Source organism: Macrotis lagotis, chromosome 8 (genome assembly GCF_037893015.1).
Source record: "Macrotis lagotis isolate mMagLag1 chromosome 8, bilby.v1.9.chrom.fasta, whole genome shotgun sequence".
NCBI classification, from domain to species: Eukaryota; Metazoa; Chordata; class Mammalia; order Peramelemorphia; family Peramelidae; genus Macrotis; species Macrotis lagotis.
The window spans coordinates 161,366,333-161,384,686 of NC_133665.1; the positions used below are offsets into that span (position 1 = coordinate 161,366,333).

The 18,354-nt window shown below is 36.3% G+C and overlaps 1 protein-coding gene across 16 annotated transcripts in view; it reads left to right on the forward strand.

Annotated features, from left to right (window-relative positions):
• Positions 1 to 18,354, forward strand: part of FOXP1 (forkhead box P1) — a 671,450-nt gene that overhangs the window by 311,075 nt on the left and 342,021 nt on the right. The window contains exon 5 of one of the 16 annotated variants that reach the window (XM_074198737.1): positions 5,083 to 5,127. The exons of the other annotated variants lie outside the window; for them this stretch is intronic. The gene's annotated coding sequence lies outside the window, so the exon portion shown is untranslated. The remainder of the gene's footprint in view (positions 1 to 5,082; positions 5,128 to 18,354) is intronic. 16 annotated transcript variants of the gene reach the window in all.

The following is an 18,354-nucleotide window of genomic DNA, read 5'->3' on the forward strand; positions in this document are numbered from 1 at the left end:
AGACATTTTGCTCCAAACTTGTTTTTTTTTAATAACCTTAGGGGGGCTGATTCCTGTACCCCATGGAAGGAAGGATGCCAGCATGGCACTGGTGGTTGAAGGGATAGGCCAGACCAGTCAGGAGCCTTTTTTGGTACTTTATATATCTCTTTGTATGGCAACCTAACAGTTAAATTTCAGTATTTAAATGTTTGCATTTTAAGTTAGCTGTTGTTAAACATTGTTAACCATAATGCTAAACTCAGTTACTCTGTAAACAAGAGCTGTCTCTCTTGAATGTTAGTTGCAAAAAATGAATTAAAATATTGGTTTTCAGAGAAATATGCTCAATAGTGTTTTCAAGCAGAAGTGATTTGTTGAAATGTACATGAAGGCATATTTGGTAGTAAAGATAAATATTTGCAGCAATTATAAAGTAGCCATATTTTACACAGTGAACAATCAGCAATACCAAACCATATGACAAAAAGGGTTTTCATGGCAAAAGGAAAAATGTTGGAGAGTGTCACCCTCCTCCTATCAGTTGAAATCACATATGTAAGGTTGTCCTCCCTGTATACACCAGGGAAGGGTACTAGATCTGAGATCTGCACTTATGGGACCCCTGGTTAAAAAAACTAATTACATGAGAAAATGCATTTTCTTTGACCTGGAAGTCAATGTTTTCCTCTGTGAACAATTCAACATCCATATTCTCCAAGCAAATTGGAAATGAATCTCCTTGTGCCAAAACAGGCAATAGTATAATTGTACATTACTCATTGTTGTCTTCAGAATAGAAACTTTAGGGATGATTTCTGTTTCAGGAAGAACAATTAATGTAAATGCAAATTATTCTTCTCTTTACACTTCAGATCTAAAAGCAAATGAAATCTTAGTTTTAGTAAAAATATTGTTACATATCTAAAAGTGATGCCTTGACTTATATGAATTCTAACTACTATATCATGAATGGGATTGAATATGTGATCAAGGGAAAAACTCATAGGTAAATAAGAATTCATTTGGTTTTTAGAACCATATGCAAACAGAATTATGTGAGTGTGCTAATGGTTCTTCCTTGACTGTAGATATGAATCCCCTTTTAACTTATTTTAGTCTATGAATAACAAAAAAGTTTTCATTAATTTTCCTCCTTTGTTCAAATGAAATTTCAAAGAAAATCTGTTTTTCCTTTTGCATTTAAGGAATTACATGTAGAAAGATATCACCCAGAAAAAATGTTGAACTAAGAATAGAGGATTTGTGACTTCTCTTAATTCAGACCTAGTAGTTGTGTTTTTTCATAGTGAAAGTTAAGCTAAAGTTATTTGGGGGAAAAAAAAGTTTTTTTTTGGTTTCTTTAAATCTAATATTATTTTTAGCTTAATGTTAGCTAGTTTTTTTGTGTTTTTAGTAAGCATATTATCTTGATGTTCTAAGACTTTCTCCATACTAATAGAGTTTAAGAGAGAACCCTTTGTTTGAGTGGAACCCGGGGTTTGATTTTCAGTGTCCATTGTCATTGCTTAGGAGTGATTGTTGGCTTGTCTGTTCAGATTGTCCACAGCTTGGGCCTATTACATGAAATTTCGTTTTCTCTGCTGAGTAGTTGTTGATCTTGAATTTCAGTGAGAGATATTATATGACTTTGTACAAGATTCTTTGTCTAGTCTGAGCGGAATATGAAAAAACATTCTGCAATGAAAATGACTAAACTGAATGTTCTGGTGCTACTATAGGGGGATTGATTTAAATCTGACTTTTAACAATTATTCTACCTCAAACTGTCATTAAAGATAGGATTTCATTTCATTTATAGTAGTAGTCCCACTATTTTATCTAAAAATTTATGTTAATTTCAGAAAATTAACAAACACCTGTTCTAAAGTTCTTAAAAGCTTGTTTCCCTATTAACTTATCTCTTTCTGCCATGCTTCCCTACTGAGCCACCATACTTTTTCATCCTCTATTGGTGGTGTATCAATTTTTCCTCCAAGTTATATCAGCCCATCTAGATTCTTTCACTTGGTCCTCTTTCCTGTGATCAACAGCTTGCAGTGGTGAGACAATTGGAGGGTGAAGACTCAGCCTGTGACCGACTGGGGATAGGACACACAGACTCATTCATGCTTTCATTAGCACCATGCCCTAACTGACTTTTCAGAGAGCACCTATGATCCAAAACATTCAGTCATCAAAGCCCTTTGCTCCCTACATCTGCCCTCCCTTCCCTGGCCACCCTCTGAGCTTGGTTAATGGGACTGTGAACCAGGGCCAGGACTTCTTTCACGCATGCTGAGTTTCACAGAACAAACAGGGAAAGCTCACCTGGGCAGTAGTACTAGGAAACTGAGCTTGGCATAGTTCCAAAGGAACTCCAGTCACCAGAACCTGGGTTCTTTCTGCAAACATGCCACTTAGCAGCAAACTATTACATAACTGTCAGTGTAGAGTTGGACATATACAAAGCTTCCATTCAATGATGGAAAAACATGTCATCAAGGAAAACATAATAGGTATTTTTTTAAAAATTCTATTGACAAAAGATTGGGGGCACAGTTGATAATGATGCTTATTCTTCATTAAGTATTTCACAGATATGAATATGACTTGGAGGCTCATTATATTTATTCTTTGACTTGTTAGGGTATTAGTGGTCATTGGAAACATAATTGCATTCTCTCTGACAGTTTTAACAGTTACTTAGATGAAAAATTATGTGGAATACCTTCAAAAAAATCAGAATTAAACAGACCTAGGAAGAATATCTGATATTCTGAATGATGGAATTGTCTTGCATTGTATTTGCTGATAGCCAGGATGAGGAAAAGAGGAGGAGGCATGCTATCTCCATTGTACTCCGCTCAATTGGATTATATTCCACAGAACTGAGTAAAATAATTTGATGCTGTTTAATAGGAATAAATGTAAAATTCCACACTTAGGTTCAAAAATTCAGTCAAACAAGTATAAGATAGGAGCAATATGGGGCTGGAATATAATGCTCACAAAAGAACTTGTTAGTTTTTTACGGATTGTTGTTTTGATTTTAACCATCGATATAATATAGAACTCTTCTAATTTTAGGATATTTCAACAAATGCTCTAAATAAGAGAAGGAGATGGTATCATGATTCTGTTGTTTTCTGCCCTTGGCAGGCTTCATATTCTACTCCAATCAAGCAGACCCAGGAAAACTATTTGTCAGAAATTTTATAGATAGAATAGAGCTCTGGCTACAAGTAGGAATCTGACTCTATGACCTCAAAGATCCCTTTCTTATCTAAAAAATTTATGATTGTAAGATGTTATAGGCTTTCATTAAATAACCCTTCCTGGAAGGAAGAACTCCTATAAAATCTCCATATGATCTTTCAACCTCTTCTTGAACAATTCCAATGATGCATAACTTGCCCTCATACGAACTAAACCTAGTCTACTTTTTGTCAGCTCGAATTATTAGGAGGTTCTTCCTTAACTTTTCTTCAGTTTCCTCCCATTGATTTAAATTTTGTCCTAAACACAATGAGTGCCTATAACATCCTTTGAAATACTTAACAATCGTGTGTGTTTGTGTGTGTGTGTGTGTGTGTGTGTGTGTGTGTGTGTGTGTGTGTGTGTATGTGTCTTGGATCCAGAACTTGGAATCACAATCAGTATCTAAAGACATCCAAGGACAAATGATCATCTCTTCTAAGCCTTTTCCATGCTCAACACCTCTGGTTCCTTCAAGTGATTTACAGTTTCACATCCCCTCACTATCACTATCACCTTCCTAAAATGTGGTCTGTAAACCTGGAAATAATCCAAATGTGGTCTATCTTGAGCAGAGAGTACAGTGGAGATAGCATGCCTACTCTTCTTTCCCTCATCCTGGCTATCAACAAATATAGCCAAAGATGAGTTTTTTGGTACTGCCATCTTATACTTTTGATCCATATTTAAATTCTAGTTGACATTTTAATTTTTCAAAAAATATTTTTTCCATTTATGTGTCATTATGTATATCCATATCCAGGTGTATTTACACACACACACACACACACACACACACACACACACACACATAAAATCAACTTTTCTTTTTATACCTTTACAATATTACATATTGGAATATATAATATAGTCGTTGTTTGTCTTTTCCAAGAGTAGAGATGGATATGCTCAGAGGAATTCACACTGATTTACCGTCTTGCCTACATTTCTCCTCAGTCAATTGCTAAGTATATTATTTGTAAAATGTTGAATTCTAGGCTTGAGTGTGTGGAACTGATAGAGGCTAACTGGACCATATGAGAATTGTACTTGTGACGTTGGGACCATTAGCACCATTCTCTACTCAGGTGGATTTGTAAAAACATCTTTAATAAAAGTTAAGAACTGATTTATTGACGTTCCCATAGAACTCTGCTATTTTGTTCTTAATCATGCTACAAGAATGTGGCTTGGTGGTTAGTGTATGACTCTAGACTGAAAAAAGGTATTAGTTTGATCCTTCGCCACACTACTCTTCTCAGCTCTTAGGCTATACTAATATATGTAGTCTTTAAAGGGTTCACTATCTTCCCAGGTTAACTAAGAGGATCAAAGACTTTTTACTTTATCAAAAATTCTGAAACACAGTTGATCCTTTTCAAGATTACTTGTCCCAAATATAATAGTGCCTAGAAAATGACAAATTAAAACAAGAGAATATATCTTTACCTAGTGATGGAACACAGCTAACTTTAGATAGGAAAGCAGAATTTCTTTTAAGAAGACTATTTTGTGATTTCGGCATATCACATGCATGCCACCATTTCCACTTGTTCAGAAGTATTAAAATTAAGTTGATACATTAAATATAATCCTTTGGCACTTAGTGCCTGCATTTCCCACTGCAACATGATATAACATATTGCATTAACATTAATAACAAAATTTCAGATGTGCCATCTAAAAGGCATTAAATTGCAAAGTATTGCTCCTCTCTCATCTGAATTTTCACTTGGGATTTCCCCATTCCTCCAACTTAGTTTTCAATATCTGTGATAAGAATTCTGTGCCCTTTTTAACAAAGGGCTATTTCTAATTTTATATTTGCATTTTTTTTTATTCTAGGGACACAAGCATCATTTTTCCCATTGCAAGCCATTGATTGCACAGGTATATAATTTAGTCGTCAGAATTTAGTTTGCTTGGGTTTTGATTGTGTGTGTGTGTGTGTGTGTGTGTGTGTGTGTGTGGTGTGTGCATATGTCCATGCATACACATCTGTGTCTTGGATATATTAGAGCTTTGTGAAGTTATAAAATTTAACTTCTTTAGTTTCCTATTTCTGGGACTTGCAGTATGGAGATAGTAGTGTTCCAGAACTTGGAATCACAATCAGAATCTATTTGTCACACTCCTGTGTGTGTGTGTGTGTGTGTGTGTGCTCTTTGGGATATTGGGAAAAAACAAAACAAAACAAACAAACCCTTGGACATGACTCTTGCTTCTAAAAACAGTGCCATTTAATTATCTAGTTGAAACTACATCTGTTTTCTTCAGGGTTGGTGTTGTAGAAATTATCCCACCTAGATCTTATCCAAAACCAAAACCCCCAATGAAGTCCCATTGGAGAAAGAATCAGATTATTTCCTTTCCTTCTTTTTTCCCATCTGTCTTCTCATTTTTATGGTGAGTTGGCAAAATTAAAGCGCAATATGAAAACTAAGGGTATTGCCATTGTTAATAATTAGATGGAGAAAAAGTTGAAAATTCAGTCAGACTGCATTGCACATATAGTGAACTCCCCTTCAGAAAGTATTTCCTCAGTGAGGAAGACATTTATTGTGGAAAACTTTGAAATTTACAAGTGTGTTTAAGTCTGAAAAGATGCAGAAGCTCTTGCCTGCTGCACCACCTCATCAGAGGGGAAGAGGGAACTCCTTATCTCCTTTTCTCTGGTCATAAAGAGTTGGACCTGACTGAGATGACTGAACAGCAAAAAAACTCTCTGTGGTTTGACCTTACTCAATTCAACCCAACTCAATCTAATTCAGTTAACATTTGCTAAGCCCTTGCTCTGTGCTCAGCATCATGTTAGACACTGCCAAAAAAACTGAAATAGGTCCTGTAAACCTATGAAACTTCTACTGGGCGAATCAATTTGGTTTAAAAAAAAAAAGAGAAAAGAATAGGAGAGCAATTCCAAGACAGATAATGTATAAATAAAAAATAATTTGGGAGTTAGGGAGATAAGGACTAATAATTGGGTGTGGGGCAGGTGGGATCAGGAAAGGTGGTCTTTCTTTTTTGGGGGGGGAGAAGTGGCACTTAGGGGAATTTATTGGTTCCAAGAGGCAGAAGAAAGGAAGAATGGTCTTTAAGGGATAAAGGACAGACAGCCTGTAAGAAGTCATGTAAATAAGAGATACTGTATATGGGTATAAGTAAGCAGGTCAGAATATAGAATAGGGCAAAGGAGAATAATAGGTAATTTGCCTAGAAAGCAAGACTGTAGAGATATTTTGGAAAGACTTTACATGTCTTATTGTATTTAGAGGGAGGCACTGTATTTTCATGAGCTAAAAGTGAAAAAGATGAGTAGGGAGGCAGCTAGGTGATGCAGTGGTTAGAGCACCAACCCTGGAGTCAGAAGGACTTGAGTTCAAATTTGGTCTCAAACATTTTATAATTAACTAGCTGTGTGATCTTGGGTAAGTTCCTTAATACCACAGACTTGCAAAAACAAAAGAAAAAAAAAAGAAAAGAAAGATGGATATGGGAGAGAATGAAAGAATGAGCTGCTTTGCTTTAACCCTTCCTTCTGTCTCTACTTGTTGAACTAGAAGAGAAGGCTCGAGAACAGTTCACTGTTCTAGACTACAGAATAGTATGCCAGTAGGCATGTCTACTTTTGTGTGGCCAAGTATATGCATAGGCTAGAGGAAAGAAAGGTAAGAAATAGATTGAGAATCTCTGATTTTGTGTGAATACTGGAGATGTTTACTTTGTGGTAGACTTGCTTAGTTTCCTCTAATTGATCACAGAGAGAAAGAGTTTGAAAAATGGAACTGTTTTTTTGCTCTCCTTTCTAACCATTCCATTGATTGAATTCGAGCTATTTGCTCTGTTAGATGAATATGAGTTCAGGAGAATGGAGAAAGGTGATCTTTTTTAGCCATTATAACCTACCGTATTTTCTGTTTGACTTCTACACACTCTCAAGAATTCTCTTTGAAAATGAGATAATGTTACATTTCTTTACAAGATTTCTATTTCAAGGGCTTTCAAAGCATGCACATTTTTTTAAATCTAAGATGAGTTACTACTATCTGTGATGGAGTTTTACCTAATCGGACCTTGCCAGTGAGGAAAATAAAAATAAAACAGTTAGTGACTTTTCCAAGGTCTAACAGTGAAAGACTATTGGAACTGAGAGCAAATCTACTCATCCTGATGTCAAGTCTGATCCTACAAGCCTCAAGATATCCCTTAGTTGTAAGATTCTGAATTGAGCCCTCTGGAGTGATGAAATGTATGCTGATACTGAAGGAGGATAGATACTTAATCTTTAAATTATCTTCTCCTCCCCAACTATCTCAGAAAGAAGGCTATAGATAAGGAGTGGTATCACCTCAAACTCTTGACCTCTGGGACTGATTTTTCTTTTTAGTGCAGTTGAAGGTTAAAATCAGATCTTTAACTATACTCCAACATAGATTTTAGTGCTCCAATTATTAAAGGCCATGCAGGAAGAATTCAGGCACTTCTGAGTTGAGATTGAAAGGTCTGGGAGCTCATAAGCTTTTTAGAATCTAAACCATGTGACGGAAATAGTGTCAGGAAGGCTTTTCTAGGCTGTTCATGAGATTCATTGGCTTTAATGTTATCTTATTATAGAACTCATACATAGAAACTACATTAACAGAGCATTAGGGATTGTGACCCAAACCATCCAAGACAAGGGAAAAGATGGCTTGCTTTTTCTTTTTTTTATCTCTTGAAGTGGTCGTAAATGCACCCATAGGTCCCCCATACTCAATGAATGAGGCAAGGTCTTCCCTTCCTCCCTTCCACACACACACACACACACACACACACACACACACACACACACACACACACACTTAAGAAAAATAGGAGATGAAGAGAGAAATGTCATTTCCCATAAAACAGGCCTAATTTGAAGTCAGAAAGAGACCAGCCAGCACTGTGGTATTGAATGAAGCAGTGATTTGATTCCAGAGTACCATAGAGCCCCTAAAGAAGTCTGGCATCATAGGAAGAGAATTTTGTAGTCCGAGGGACCTAAAATCAAGTCCAGCTTCCTGTGCATACTGTATGTGTGACTCAAAATATCAGCTAACCTCTCCATCCCCCTGAGTAACCCTCCAAAACAGAGATCATTTTTTCCCCTCTTTTTTGATCTTGTCATAAGCCTTTATGTTAGTTTAGTGAAGGAAACCTCTCATCCCTTCTCAGAATATTATAAAATGATACAATAAAAATATATAGGATTACATAGGAAACTAATTATGCTAAATGCAGCTATCAAGATATTTATTTCAAAAAAATTCATGGGATATTCACTTAAGAACCACTGCTTCAAATTTCAGGTACATAACAATTACTCAATTAAATCAGTGAGGATCTCTTTACCATGAGCTCTCTATACCAATTTTGTCAAACTCAAAAGGAAACAGGACCCACCAAACCATGAATCAGAATCCTTATGGGTCTTATCTTCACTTTAGAAAAATAGGTGTTTATGTGTCCTTTTCTTTTATTAATATAGCAACACATTCAAATCAGATAGCAATTTCATTTCATCTAGTTTATCTACACAAGTTTGATACCTCTGATTTGCACTATTGAAATCACATGGGGGCAACTAAATGGCACAGTGGATAGAGCACAGGCCCTGGAGTCAGGAGGACCTGAGTTCAAATCCAGCCTCAGACACTTAATAATTGCCTAGTTATGTGACCTTAAGCAAATCACTTCACCCCATTGCCTTAAATTTAAAAAAAGTAGAAAAAAAAATCACATGGCTGTACTTACAAGCAATGTGACCTTGAGCAAATTTCTTCTTTTCCCTGAAGACTAGGGAATTCAAGGCCCAAAGTCACATAGGAGATGAGCAGAGATTTGAATCCAACCCCTCTGATTGCAAATTCCATTGAATCATGCTTCCTCACAGTTTAATCTAGTAGCATAGAGGATACTTCTCTGATGACTTCCAAAATTGGTTTGTCTACCACAGAATTCTGCTTTGAGGTTCTAGGGAAATTGAGAGTAATTTGCAAGTGATATCTTCGATTCTCACCCCATGCTGTGGGTGAAGTCACCCCCATAGCATGTCAGGAAGGAGAGAAATGTTTTCTTCTCTTCCACTGTACCCATCTTCCTTCCATAACACAATGTAGTCTCTTCTTATTCTTCAGAGAGACTCATACTCATCATTCTTTAGAACTTCCTCATCAGCCTGTGTATCAAGAATGTCTTTTTGAATAAAATTGTTAGAATTCATTGACAGGACATGTAGCTGCATACCTTTGTGCCTTGAGAAACAGAATATTGTAGAAGAGGAAAAATGTGGTTGGATGGCACAGTGAAAGAGGTTGTACAAAGAAGAGAATGCTACAACGTTGCACACCTACCACACCTACTTGCAAGTTAACACTTTCTGGGCCTGTTTCCTCATCTAAAATGATGAAGGTAGACTCTATGGGTCCTTCCAGCTATAATCAAAAGTTTTCATAGAAAACCGGTAAATTAAGTCATTCCTTATTCACATAGTATCTCTTGCTCTACTGAACTGCTCTGGCCTGAGTAATCAACCAGAGTATATTTTATAACCCAATATATTCCTGTTTTATCCTTTGGTTTCTCATATATGCTAATTTTTAGATTTGTCTGTCCATCCTTTCTGCAAATTAAGTAGTTTTAACTGTAAACGTCCAAAGTTGTTAAATGATTAAAAATTAATGAATAATAAGATGAAAGGAAACTCAAATGCACTGATGCTTAAGGAACTGCATAAGATGGAAAGGACAGGTAAAATGGAAGGAAAAAATAGTTCATCCACAATTCAAAAATTAGGGAAATAGGAAATATGCATTTCCCCCTTGTGTTGTTATATAAAAATTGAAGTGAAATATTGTTTTTTAATTAAATCTTTTATTTATTTGTTTTATTTATTTGCAAAAGTACTTTTTACGATCTTATTTATTTATTTATTTATTCATGAAAAGATCTTATTTATTTTGAGTTTTACAATTTTTCCTCTATATCTTACTTCCCTCCCCCACCCCCACACAGAAGGCAATCTGCCAGTCTTTACATTGTTTCCACGGTATACAGTGATCCAAATTGAATGTGATGAAAGAGAAATCATATCCTTAAGGAAGAAACATAAAGTTTAAGAGATAGCAAGATCAGACAATAAGATATCAGTTTTTTTTCCTAAATCAAAGGTAATAGTCCTTGGTCTTTGTTCAAACTCCACAGTTGTTTCTCTGGATACAGATGGTATTCTCCATCACAGACAGCCCCAAATTGTCCCTGTTCGTTGCACTGTTAAAATGAGTGAGTCCATCAAGGTTGATCATTGCCCCCATGTTGCTGTTAGGGTGTACAGTATCTTTCTGGTTCTGCTCATCTTGCTCAGTATCAGTTCATGCAAATCCCTCCAGGCTTCCCTGAATTCCCATCCCTCCTGGTTTATGATAGAACAATAGTATTCCATGACATACATATACCACAGTTTGCTAAGCCATTCCCCAATTGAAGGACATTTATTTGTTTTCTATTTTTTTGCCACCACAAACAGCACTGCTATGAATATTTTTGTACAAGTGATGTTTTTACCCTTTTTCATCATCTCTTCGGGTTATAGACCCAGTAGTGGTATTACTGGGTCAAAGGGTATGCACATTTTTGTTGCCCTTTGAGCGTAGTTCCAAATTTCTCTCCAGAAAGGTTAGATGAATTCACAGCTCCACCAACAATGTAATAGTATCCCAGATTTCTCACATCCCTTCCAACAGTGATCATTACCCTTTCTGGTCATATTGGCCAGTCTGAGAGGTGTGAGGTGTGGTACCTTAGAGAAGCTTTAATTTGAATTTCTCTAATAAGTAATGATTTAGAGCAATTTTTCACATGACTATGGATTGCTTTGATCTCCTTGAAGTGAAATATTGTTATACAAGATAGATACAAAAACATCATGTACATGACAATACATAGAAGGAACTTTATTGATAAGAAGTATTTTACCAAGAATTCTGAAGATATAGAATTCAACCCTTAAACATACTCTAAATTAATATCTGTCCATATCTTTAAATCTGTTGCTGGATTTTTGTTTTGTTATGAATGTCAGTTGATGATTTGTGATGCTATTGTTGTCTTTACTGCTTGTACTTTGTTTTCAAAGAGAATAGTGACATCCCAAGTGATGTCTTGACTTGTGTGTGAATTGACTTTAAGTGAAGCAGAGTTGCACAAAGTCAGGAAAACCTATGTGTGATAGGTGGGATGAAAGATGGATCAACAAGGATTCTGTGGAAATAGACAGTTTATCACATCTGCAGTTTCAGAAAAAAACACATCTTAAAAGTGACTACTGAAGAAGAAACTTGGGGTTTTTGTTTGTTTAATCAGTTGCTGTTCCATAATTAGGGGCAACAAACCCTTCTGAAATAATGATTATAATGAAACACTTAGTGCTAATCCCTTTGATTCTCCAAAGAAATTTAGAGATTAGGAAACTGAGGGAAATAAGTTAATTGACTTACCTTGGGTCACATAGCTCATAAATATCTGATGCCAGATTTGAACGCAGATTTCCTCAATTCTTTGCACAGAACTCTTATTATTTTCAACTAAGACCATAACTTCTTTTTTTTTTTTGGCAAGGCAATGGGGTTAAGTGACTTGCCCAAGGTCACACAGCTAGGTAATTATTAAATGTCTGAGGTCAAATTTGAACTCAGGTCCTCCTGACTCTGTGTGCTCTATCCACACTATACCATCTAGCTGCCCCATAATCTTCATAACTCCTTATTTTAAAGTAGACAATGCCCCCAAATTATGGCAGTGCTGCTTAATGTAAGACAGAGTAGAATTAAGTATGAGAAAGTAAGGAATAAGGAATTTAATTTTTAAGAATTTATTTGGTTATGAGAATCATTTATATCTTGATTCATATAGGTAAGCATAGAGATTTGGTGATTTTCCTAGTGATAACATGGGGAAAGAGAATTTGCTGAGCCATTTCTGGTAGATGTATGATAGAAACCACTTCCCACCCCATTTCACAGAATCACATTATACCCAAAAAACTCATTGTCTCTTAACTATGTTGGTATGATCTCTCCCATCCCAAACATCTTCCCCCCCAAATTTTAAAATGTTAACTACTTTTTTTTGGTAAGACTTTTTGTATGTGCTTGGGGAGGGGGGAGAGGTCAATTGGGGGAAGAGGATCATTTTCTTTTTCAGAATTTTTCTTTAGTATAAAGTGCTGGGTAGTATTATGCAAATTTGGATGAGGACAAAGTTCCCAGTTTCTAAGATGTCTTGGGGACTTGGTTTTTTGTTTTACAGTTTTGTTTTGTTTTGTTTTGTTTTACTTATCTGGGTTTGACCCCAGATATCAATCTTCAGTCTTTTATTTCCTAGCAACTTGGTAACTAGGTAAAAGGTGATTTGCATTGATAACTTCCACTCAACCTAACAGATATCCTACAGTACATGCTTGAATCTGATTTTTTCCTTCTTTCTTGTAGTTATTTGCTTGTTCAGTTAATACAATAAAGTTATATGTAGTTGCCACAAGAAGACATTATAGGGTCATTAATTCAGCATTGATTTTAGATCACTATTAAAATTGCTAAAGTATAAATTATTAAATTTTTCCTTTTGACTTTATTATCTGCTTATGTTGATCCTTGTTGTTAGTAAATGTTAGAATCTAAGGTTCAATGGTCAGTTATGTTTTGATTGTTATATTGAGGGGCTTGATTGGGTTGGTGGAATTTTTCATCGTGGGAATAAAAAATAAGGTCTCACTTCTCTCCTTTGGATAATTCCTTTTCTAAAATCTAAGTTAATCTCCTAACCTTAGCTCTCCTATTGCTGTTTACAATGGGCTTATCTCTTTCTGAACTATTGCAATAGCCCTCAAACTGGCCTCTTGTCCTTTAGTTTCTTTCCTCCAATCCATTCTGCATGTTTTGTCCTCTTTCTAAGAATTGCTGTCATCCGAACCCTTTGGTGCTCCCTTATTTGCAGGAGAATTTATAAACTCTCCCATGAATCCTTCCATGACTTAGGTTCTGATCATTAGCTGATCATTTCTACTTCATTTCATCCTCTTCCATACTTGAATAGTTGAGTGTGCATAGATTCATGAGAAAGTGGAAGGTCCTTGAGGACAGAAACTGTTTTGATTTTTTTTTCTCTATCATTGTCTCTCCTAGCACAATCTTTTGTATACAGTAGGAAGAACATAAGTGATTATTAAACTGAAATAAATTAGATAAGGCAATGCCTGCCTGGTCTTGTACTTTAGTTATTCCAGTGAATGAGATGAAATTACACCAACCTTGGAGAGAGACAGAGACTCTTGGCTATTAGACAAATCTCTATCTGAGTCCCTCACCCCAAATCAAATACACAGCAACAACAACAGTAAAATCAAACATTTTAAGAGGATAAGTTAAATTTGCCTATATTTTGGCTCTTAATAGATATGTATGATTTTGAAGGCACTGATTTCCTCAAAATAATTCTCATAGATTCCAACTAATTCCTGACATGCCTTTCATTCCACTAGTCAGTGTGGTCTAAAATGAGAATGGATGATTGAGATGTCATCTGAATGAGATTCGCTCAATGAGATGTAGGGGTAAAGGACAGGAGGACCAGAAGGCTAAGTATTTATTTATGCTTCCTGTGATCCAGATACTGTGCAAGCTTTTCAATTATCTCATGTGATCATTTTAACAGTCCTATGAAATAAGTTCTGTTATTATTTTCATTTTACATTGAGGAAACTGAGGTAATCAGAGGTTCAACGATTTGTCCAAGTAGCAGGTGTCTCAGTTGCTAATGTCTGAGTCTGGATTTGAATTCAGGTCTTCCTGATTCCATGGCCAAATATCCTTTTTGCTATTTAGTGGTCTCATTCAACATGAAGTGTAAACGACAGCTATCTTGTTTTGAGTGGGTTCCTGTCTTGAGAATATTAGCTAGAAGATTCTTCATTGAGTAGGGAAAAGATCAGCGGTGGTAGTAGGGAAGCAGGAAAGTTGGATGTGGGGGGGGGTCAAGGAAGGCATCTGAGAAAGAAAACGTTTAGGGACAGTGCTTAGAGCCCACTCAATTTGCTTTCAACCATTTGCTCAGACAAATAGAAGTTGTAAGGAGAGACCAATGTCCTGTGCATGCAAGAAACTGGACAGGAACTTGGCTGAGATTGAATAGTAGCAATTTTTACATGATTCTCTTTTTCATTAAATAAACTTAATTAGGAAGTATTTATTAAAAACTCACTATATTCTAGAAAATCAGCATTAAACACCAGTCTTGAAATACAGAATTAAATAGAAGGGAAAACATTTTGAACATCTAGATGAGGGTCATCCAAGGGAGCAGGTACATGATAGACACTAAGTTGAATCCTATGATAACCTGCCTTCTAGTAAGAGAGGGTTGAGAATTCCTTTTAACACACTCTTTGGCCCACTAAAACCCAACCCCAGTACCCTGACAACAGTAAATGGTCTTGGGCTTTCTGAATAAAGGTGAAATAAAAAAATGGATACTCAAATGTGCAATTTAAAGTAGATAGGGGAAAGGTATTTGTTTCCTAAATTTAAAAAAAAATGCTAAAAATCTAAGACTGATATACAGAGAAAAACTTATAACAAGTTCAATAACTAACATACATTTTTATACTGTCTCAGGAGTCTGATCCTTAAATCCCATCAGAAGAGAAATCAATATGTGGTATTACCATATTTTAACCTTGACTACAATCTGTTCAAATTAACAATTCTCCAAGTGTGATCTGGCTACTACCTGAGGCTGCTCACTGAGATATTTTCAGGGGGTTCAGAAGTTCAGGACAATTTCCATAATATTACCAAGATTTAGAAGTTTATTATATAATAGCTCTCACTAGCTATAACCTATATTGGGGGGGATCCCCAATAATTGTTTTGGTATTAAGCAGTCCTTAGACCAAAACATTTGAAAACTGTTGGGCTTTGTTTTGTCTTCTGGAAAAATGACTTCTCTTGTCTTTGGCCATCTTAATAAGTCAGCTCCAACCAAAAGGACCCAGAACTTTTGGATCTCTCAAACTCATCAGTTTAGCTTTAGGTCTAGACTCTTCTACCTGGAGATGGATGTTGCCCCTGTACAAATTCACTGAAGAAATCCATCCATAGAAGATGAGAGGTGAGAAGAGTTCATGCTCCCATTTTCTCTGGGTAGATCTAGGGTGACAGAGATTACTTGTCACACAGGACAGTCAATACCAGAGAGAAAGACTCAGAAATCCTTTCTCTTTTTTTGAAAGGTTCCCTGAGTCATCTACTCATCCAGTTCAGTAGCCAGTGGAAGGCTTACTTTTCGGTTTCCAACTGCCTACACCTGTCATTGCTGACTCACATGCAGGGTTGGGTTATTCCCAAGCTCCTCAAGTACTTAGCTGGTGTGTGGTCATTCAGAAACAGAAAGGTTAACTCTGAATATGGCTCCTCCTTATATGAAATTACCAATAGAACTTTTTTTGGTCTTTACAAATTTGTATCATTTCAATATTTTTTTAAAGCCAGTCAACTCTTGCATTTATTCAGTAAGCATTTGTCAAACTCATGCTATTTGCCAGTATCTTGTACCAGAGTGATCCCTACAGTTACAAAGACAGAAATCAAAACAGGTTGTCCTCTAGGATACATTCTGTGAAGACCTCCTTTCCTTAATTATTTCCTTAATTATTGAAGCATCATTATATTTTTTAGTGTGTAGACCCCATCTGTAGATAAATGCATCAGAATAGAAATGGAAGGGATGTCTCCCCCTTCCCCGTTCCCCTAAAATATCTGACTAATGGTTTGGTATTTAATGACTTTAATGTCTTTGTAGAAGAGGACTCTGATTTAATCCAAACCCTTCATTCTATGTACGTGGAAAATAAGACCAAGTAGCACTCCGTAGCTCTAGGTTGAACCTGGCTAGCGGTTGCACTGGGGTTTGCATTCAAGTTCTTCATTTCTAGCCTACTCTTTCCATCATGTCAGGTGGCCTCTTGACAGCTGGGAAAGTGAATGATATTAAGCCTGGAGGCAGAAAGCCTCAAGGTATAGACCAGCCTCAGTTGCTTCCTAGCTGTATAACCTTGGACAAGTCATTTAACTTATCTGAACTTTACTTTTGTGAAATCAGAATACTCCTAGTATGAGTGTATCACAGGGTTGTTGTTTTTAAAAATGTATTCATTATTTTATTTTCCCTTGGTTACGTGTAAAAACAATTATTAACATTCTTTTTTAAAACTTAAAGTTCCAGTTTCTCTCCCTCCCTCCCTCTCTACCCTACGTCATTGAGAAGACAAGCAGGTCGATATAGGTTACACAAGGAGCACTGGGTTTTTGAGAGATTCACATGACTAGGAGCAGAGATCACAGTCTAGAAGATTTAACCCCTTAGGCTCCTAGGGTGTGTTGACCTCCTCCTTCCATCCTTCTGCCCCCCCATTTGATGATTGTTTCAGTCCTCCACTATGTCAAGTCCAAGCTCCAGCCACATTTCGCTTCCAGATTATATTTCTTCACCTGCAGCCAAAAATCAAGTACCCTCAATCTTTCTCTAACTTTTCAGTTCTGGAACCATAATCAAACCAACTCTGTCATTACTCCTGAAATGAGTGTGACAATCTAGTCCCTTAGGACTTTGGAATCTCCAATTATGTAACTTTCCCCACCAAAATAACCCTGATGCAGAACTGTGCTGGTAAATGTTTAATAACTGACTGTCCAAAAATACATAACATTCACATAAGATGTTTCCCAAATATGTTAATTTTTTAACATTCATTTTGAAAATAAGTTCCAAATTCTCTCCCTCTCACCTGCTGCCCCTCCTTCTACACTTAAGAAAGTAAACCATTGGGGTGGCTAGGTGGCACAGTGGCTAGAGCACTGGCCCTGGAGTCAGGAGTACCTGAGTTCAAATCAGGCCTCAGACACTTAATAATTGCCTAGCTGTGTGGCCTTGGGCAAGCCACTTAACCCCATTTGCCATTTGCCTTGCAAAACCCTTAAAAAAAGAGAGAGATAGTAAACCATTTATCAGTTATGTATGTGAAGTCTGGTTAGCTAGGTGGCACAGTGGGTAGAGCACTGATCGTGGAGTCAGGAGGACCTGAGATGATCAAAATCCAACATTTAATCAAATCCAGCCTCAGAAACTTAATAATTACCTAGCTGAATGACCCTGGGCAAGTCACTTAGCCTCATTGCCTTGCAGAAAGAAAGGAAGGAAAGAGAAAGAAAATAACATTTTAAAAAAGAATAACAACAAAATAATCTTAGACGAAAAATGATATATGTGAAGTCATCAAGATAAATTCCATATTAGTCATGTTGCAAAAGAAAGCAAACACCCCCCCCAATAAAGAACATGAAAAGAGTGTGCTTCAGTCTGTATTCAGAGTTCATCAGTTCTCTCTAGAGGTTGATAGCATTTTTTATTATGGGTCCTTTGGAATAGTCTTGATTATTATCTTGATCAGAATTGCTATATCTTTATTAGTTGATTATTCTTTTTTTATATATAAGGCAGTGAGGTTAAGTGACTTGCCCAGGGTCAAGTGTCTGAGTCCATATTTGAACTCAGGTTCTTGTGACTCCAGGGCCTGTGCTCTGTCCACTGTGCCACCTAGCTGCCCCAGTAGTTGATTATTATTATAATATTACTGTGGAAAATGTTCTCCTGGTTCTTCTCATTTCACTTTGCATCAGTTCAAAGAAGTCTTCACAGGTTTTGAGTTTTTTGTTTTTGTTTTTTGCTATAGAGCAAAACTTTAATTTTTTCCTGCTTGTTTATTTAGCAAATACCCCATGCTAACTAGCACTATTAAATCTTCTCATTTTGTCTTTATTTTTAATTCTTTCTATTTAAAAAAAATAAAAATTGTCATATGCATAGCAAAACATGAGAATATCCATAATATGAAACTATAAATTTTGATTTCACGAAAACCTATATAATCAATATTATGCATTGTGTTTAAACTTGTCCATTCCTTTGCTTCCTTGTAAGTTTTCTTCTCTTCTTGACTGTACATTATTTACTTTATTTCCCCTCCCACCTTCCCACCAGGAT